Source organism: Myotis davidii, unplaced genomic scaffold (assembly GCF_000327345.1).
Source record: "Myotis davidii unplaced genomic scaffold, ASM32734v1 scaffold290, whole genome shotgun sequence".
NCBI lineage: Eukaryota > Metazoa > Chordata > Mammalia > Chiroptera > Vespertilionidae > Myotis > Myotis davidii.
In genome coordinates this window covers 5197998-5204176 of record NW_006285049.1, presented here as the reverse complement: position 1 = coordinate 5204176, position 6179 = coordinate 5197998, and positions in this window count along the sequence as shown.

Below are 6179 nucleotides of genomic sequence, written 5' to 3'. Positions count from 1 at the left end.
CGGCTGGGACTGAAGCTCCCCACCGCTTCTTTTTTTTCTTTCTTTTTTTTTTTTTTATTCTGGGCCAGCTTTAGCTCTGAGGCCTTGGCTGCTGAAAACAGGTTTCTGGCCTTTGTTTACCATCTGTATTTGATACAATGTTGTGGTCCAGCTGGCTGAAGCTCTGCTGAGTAAAGCAGGTTTCTGGGTTTTTTTTTAGCTTCTTTATTCGCAACACAGTTGCTTAGAGTTGCAGCTGAGAGGCCGGCAAGTCAGGCGGGGAACATTGGAGTTCTCTGTCACTGAAGCAAGCAAGCCTCCCTGTTTGCATCAGCTGCCTGGCTGCCGGCCCGTGCCAGTTAATTTGCATACCTTGGCCCTACTCTGTGAGTGACAGGGGGATTAGCCAATGAGAAGGGTAGCGGTCGTACGCCAATTACCATGTTTCTCTTTTATTAGTGTAGATGGTAGGGTTTCACTCCCCCTGCCCCAAGAAAGCTGTTGTTAAACTGCTGCAAATTAGAATGTAAGCATTTAGACTTGAGGAAATATGATAGATTCTAGTACATTAGAAAATTCTAGAAAGAATTGCACCAAATATTACACAGTGGTTAAAATGAAAATTGCATGGGGGATAGGTGAGGAGGTCAATTAGTGATTGCTCTGAATGATAGCTGCTATTTTTCAAAACTATTACAAGTATGTATTTAAGTGTTTGCTAAATGTAACATGTGATTGGGAAACCACTGCTTTTTAATTATAAGCAACTTTTTCTTTTCTTATTTGTTTCTAAGTTGCGGATGGGAAGTAGATATCAGCTCAAAAGGCACGTGTAGTTGATCGGTAGTGACTGCCTGGGAACAGTGATTTAAAAAGGATTCTACGACCTTCTGCATGCTCAGTGGGAAACTGTCATTTTTCAATAAGTGATGTTTGCTGTGGGCAAGGAAAAGGGGAGGGTGGCACCCATGTGGGGTGTTTACTGACCCTTTTTATTATTTGGCTTCATAAAATATGTTAAAAAATAGGTTTACAAATGGGTGCAACTTTATTCCTTTCTATTTTACTTTCATATTTCTGGGAAAAGTTTTCGGTATTTGTTACTCTTGGGCCTAAGTTTATATTATTCATTGCTTCCTGGTCACTGCTCTTGACTCAGCCTTCACTGGGATGGGAGTCAGGCTGCCAGGCATTTTGGCTGTAATGCTTTCCTGATAACTCCTTTGTATTTGAAATTTAGATTTGGTTTCACAATGTAAGACCTGGGATCTGTCTACTGTTACATTTTTTAGAACTGCAACGTTATTCTCTTTCCTACAGTTTATTCTACCCCCAGCTAGCTTCTCTCCCCTGTTTCAAAGCCTGGTTGGTATTTGTGAAAGTATCTTAACATTTGGGTATTGGAAATTTCTGCTGTTACTTATATGATTCCGATCAGATGGATGATCTCTTTGAACTCAAAAATATTTATTTTTTTGGACAATTCTCCTCTCTGTGAGGGAATTCTTAGCTGCTTAAGCTTACTAGAATGTCACAGCTCTTTTTAGGGAATGCCAGCTCCATAGAACATGTTCCTCTATTCCCTAAATAATAATAGTCATTGTCATTATTAAATATTAGGATGATTATATCAATATGTTATAATGTTAATATTAATGATATTAAGTAATAATGACTATTGTTATTATTTTGGTTTCTGCCTAAGATTTTATGCTCAGACAACAATATGGAACAATTAACCTTTATTTAGAAGCTTAGATCTTAAAATCTCTCATGTCTTTGGGATCAGTGGCATTTCCTGACTCCTAACGAAATACGTTTTCAGTTCTGTGTCATTTCTGCACCATGACTGTTTCTCGCACTTCTTCCCAGATAACATTTTAGTTAGGCTCTGGCTCCAAAGTGGGAAACATGCCCTGTAGTAAGATTTAAACTGGTACATAAATCAAGGCCAACACTTCCTAATGTGGAAGCTGATGCACCTTAGGAAACATTAATCATGAGAAAATTGATTTAGGAGAAAAACTTGTTAAAGGCGGTTCTGGGAACAGAGGGTGTTCCAGACGTGGACCCTTAGCCCCGCGCCTGGAGCTGGCGAGCGTCTGCCTGATCTACACCCACACGAGAATGTGGGCAGATCCAGGCAGCGAGGGTCAAGTGAGTCTCAGGTCTTTTTTCTTGCAGTTTCAGAAAATAAATTTTAAACCGTTTTATTAACCCCAAATGACTTCAAGGTAACACCATATGTCCTCTTAAAGTGCTACCATGAGCTCTTTTACTATTCTCTGGAAGTTTAGAAGAAGATGGGATTTAGCACTACTGGCTTTTAATCTGAAAAGGAAAAAACATTTAGAAAATGATCTTGTATTTACATGTTTTCATGCCTCACATGGCACAAGTTTCTGTGTAGTTACTATGGCAGTGCATTCCTCTGAAGTGTATACATTAATAGGCTTTGTGTGCATCTTTAAATCATTAAAATTAATTAGGATTTAATGTGCTGGATCTTTGATCTAAAGATCTCAAAGCGTCTTGAGCCTGTCTGTATCAGCTCAGTATTTTTTCAGTCTATCGCTGTGAGGTAGTTGTTAAGCATTATCCTTTATTTTACAAATGAGGTACAAATGAAGCTGAGAGAGACTTAAGGGACTTGCTTAAAGTCCCAAAGCAAGTTGATAGCAAGCTAATAGCAAGTTAAAAGCAATAAAGGCAATAGTCCCTTGACTTGAAAGATTTTCAACCTTTTTTCAGAATATATTCCACTCTAACGTGCTACGTTTTTCCATGAAATGAGCATATTCTTACATACCCGGTGCTTTAGGGGAAATTAAAATGGACCTAAGAGGAATTTAATAAAATACCCCTCTCTCTCTATTACACTTTGATTAGGTTTCCGGGGAAACGTGTGATTGAAGCCCCCTTCCTGCACATAAGTAGGTATTTCCTTTTGTGCAGTCATATGAGCACTGACAGAGGGCGTCAGACAGTAGCCAGGGAGAATATGCTGACTGTAATGTACCTGAGATTAGCGGTGGCTTTCTTTCTCATGGAGAACCTCGCAAGGTGAGATTTTCCTATCAATTAACAGACTGTGCATCCTTCACATTCACTGAATCATAAAGTCAAGGAACTGTTACTGTTAGTAGGGGCCTTGGGGTTTTCTGTGGCTCTCTTCCACAAAATATAGGATTTTGTTGCAAAGTATGCTTGATGAGTCATCACGCCGTCTCTGCTTGAGCACTTTGGGAGAAGGAAAGCTGTCTTTTTCTAAGAAGCTGTTCTGCTGGTGAATAATTGTAATAACCAATGCACCACCATATATAGCTATATATATAGTATTTATCTATAAACTTTATTTCATATATATAATAAAAAAAGATAATGTCTTCGACCTCAAGAACTTTGGCCAAGTTAATTTCTGAACCTGTTTCTTCATCTGTATAATGAGCAGTTGACTTGTTTGTTAAATGAGCTGGATAAAGCATTTAGGAGAGAGCCTGTTACATAATAAGTGCTCAACAAATGTCAGTTTCTATTATTATCTAAGATGAGGGAGGCAGAGGAGGAGGGAGGGAGAGGAAGTATGTCACATCATTCTGTCTTCTTATTTTGCTCTCTATCCCATAGTTGAAGATCTGCCCATTATCATTTCTCATTTGGATTACTGCTGGAGCCTCTAAACCAGCACCCCTGTCTCAAGTCTCAGTCCTTTCAATCCACTTTCCCACATTGAAGAAAAGAGAACTTAATAGGGTGCAAGTCTGAGCATGTTAATCACTATCTTAAAATCCATTGCTCTTCCTGAACTTCAGTAAACTGGTTTATCTGACTGACACCTTTGGTGATCTGCCCCTGACTGCTTCTTCAGGCTTATTTGCACTGCACCAGTCCTCCGACTTAGATTCCAAACTGCGGACTGTGGGCAGTGTGCCAGCAATCCATGCCTGAGCTGTGGTATACTTCCCATCATCTGAGCCTGTTTTCCTTCCTTGCTCAGACTTTGTTCTACTCATCTTCAAGGTTCAGTTTATTCACTTCCTCCAAGGGGTCATTTTTGATCCCTTAGGTGCTCCCAGACTTTTATTTCTACCTGCTTACCTATTTGCCATGTTTGATTACAATGACTTTCCTGTCCCTCTTCATCTCTAAACTCAAGAGCCTGGAGATCAGGGACTGTATCCTGTTCACTGCTCTTTCCCCTGGCTTCAGTTCTTGGCACATGGTAGGTAATGGACGTTCGTTGAATAAATAACAATAGACAACAGAGTGGAATTACTGTTAAATAATTTCTTTAGACAAAGAGGGTGATAAAAGTTACAGAAAGGAGGGCTCATTTCTGACTATATTTATAGGCAGAGAAAGGATCACGGAGTGTTGGTACTTGAGTTAGTCTTTTTATTGATCTTTCTGGAGTAAAGGCATTCAAATAAAAATTGGGGCATCAGGTTGTTAAACTGTAGCCTTTGTGTCAGGATGAAATTCCAACTCAGCCACTTCTTAGCTGTAAGATATTATATATCTATAAAATAGGTAGTAAGCCTATTACTGTACTGTATAGCTCAGCTCAATTAAATCCTTAATTATTTTGAGGGACAGAGTAAGCATATGTAAGCTGTTTTCCTAAACCCAATGATTAGGAACACATATATTCTTGTGTGCACCAGACCCTTTTGTCAGGGTTTAAGATCTTGAGCAGAGAGCCCTTGAGAAGATGGAAGGGGTGAGAGGTGTGAGGAGAAGATAGAAGGGAAAGGAAAAAATTAATTACTATATATGTGCCAGAGGGAACAGACATGGACTTGTATATATGAAGTTCTTTTAAAAATACCAGTAGTTGGGAATTTTTTTCTTTTAAAACTCTAATTTTATCATGCCTATGTTAGTTTTATTGTAGGAATGTTTTTATATCAGTGAAGATATTAATGCAGAATATTTAGATATTCATAATCCTGCTAAGTCAGGGACCAACCGGAGTCTACGGGAGGCCTATGAATGTTCTTTAGATGGAGTTAAGTCTTTGAAATAAAAATAATGCAAAATTTCATGAATGCAATTTTCTTTCTCTGAGGGGAGAGACCATTATATTGTCACAGGTTTCCTGGTTTAACAAAAGTCAAGAACCAGGAGATTTTTGTGCTTTTTCCAATCAGAGTCAGGTAATGAGCTGCAACTCTGAACAATGGTGGTGGCTTATTAATAACAGATCCCCTCAAAATATTTCGTTATAGTGGAATATCATGATTCAAAAAGACTTTACAAATATTTATCTTCTTATAGTCATATTCCTCATTGTAACAATTACAACAAAAAGTTTACTAGTTCAATTTACACTTAGCATTTAATGATGTGCACAAATTCTTTTCCATAGAATAACTTCTAAAAAAATATATATATTTTACTGATTTTTTACAGAGAGAAAGGAGAAGGATAGAGAGTTAGAAACATTGATGAGAGAGAAACATTGATCAGCTGCCTCCTGAACCGTGCCCACCCCGCACCCCAGGTGGGGATGTGTCCGCAACCAAGGTACATGCCCTTGACCGGAATTGAATCTGGGACCCTTCAGTCCACAGGCCGACGCTTTATCCACTGAGCCAAACCAGCTCAGGCTCCATAGAATAACTTTTGTTTAATTATTAAGCTTTGTTATTTTGGAGGACCAGAGGTTGGATAAACAAAACAAACAAACATACAAATACTATAATACCTAGGGCTCAGGTTTATACCTAGTTCAGTTTATAACCCTAGTAACAACCAAAATATTGGTACAGTACTGGATTTTGTATATTAGCAATAGCTATAGTGTCCAGACAATTTCATATTTTTCTTTCTTTTGCAGCTCATATTGAAATTTAAAGCTACTTTTTCTTTTCAATGAATTGAAAGTCTTCTAATTATTACGTTCTTATAGTGAATATATATGTTCAAGGGGAATCACCTTTTGCATATATTTATCTCACACATTATGATTGATAGGAAATGGCTTTCACTGGGATGGGGAGAGGAGAGGAGGAGAGGGGTTGGGATGTGGTTAAAGGAGAAAATGGACTTTTGAATGGTGTCGATAGTGTGGTAGGCCATCATGGGTCTATCACATGTTATCTAACTGAACCCATTCAGCAATCCTCTTGTATGTGAGACTCATACATACAACTCTATTGTAGGGGAGAAGATTGAGGCTTCAGAAATTAAGGAATTTC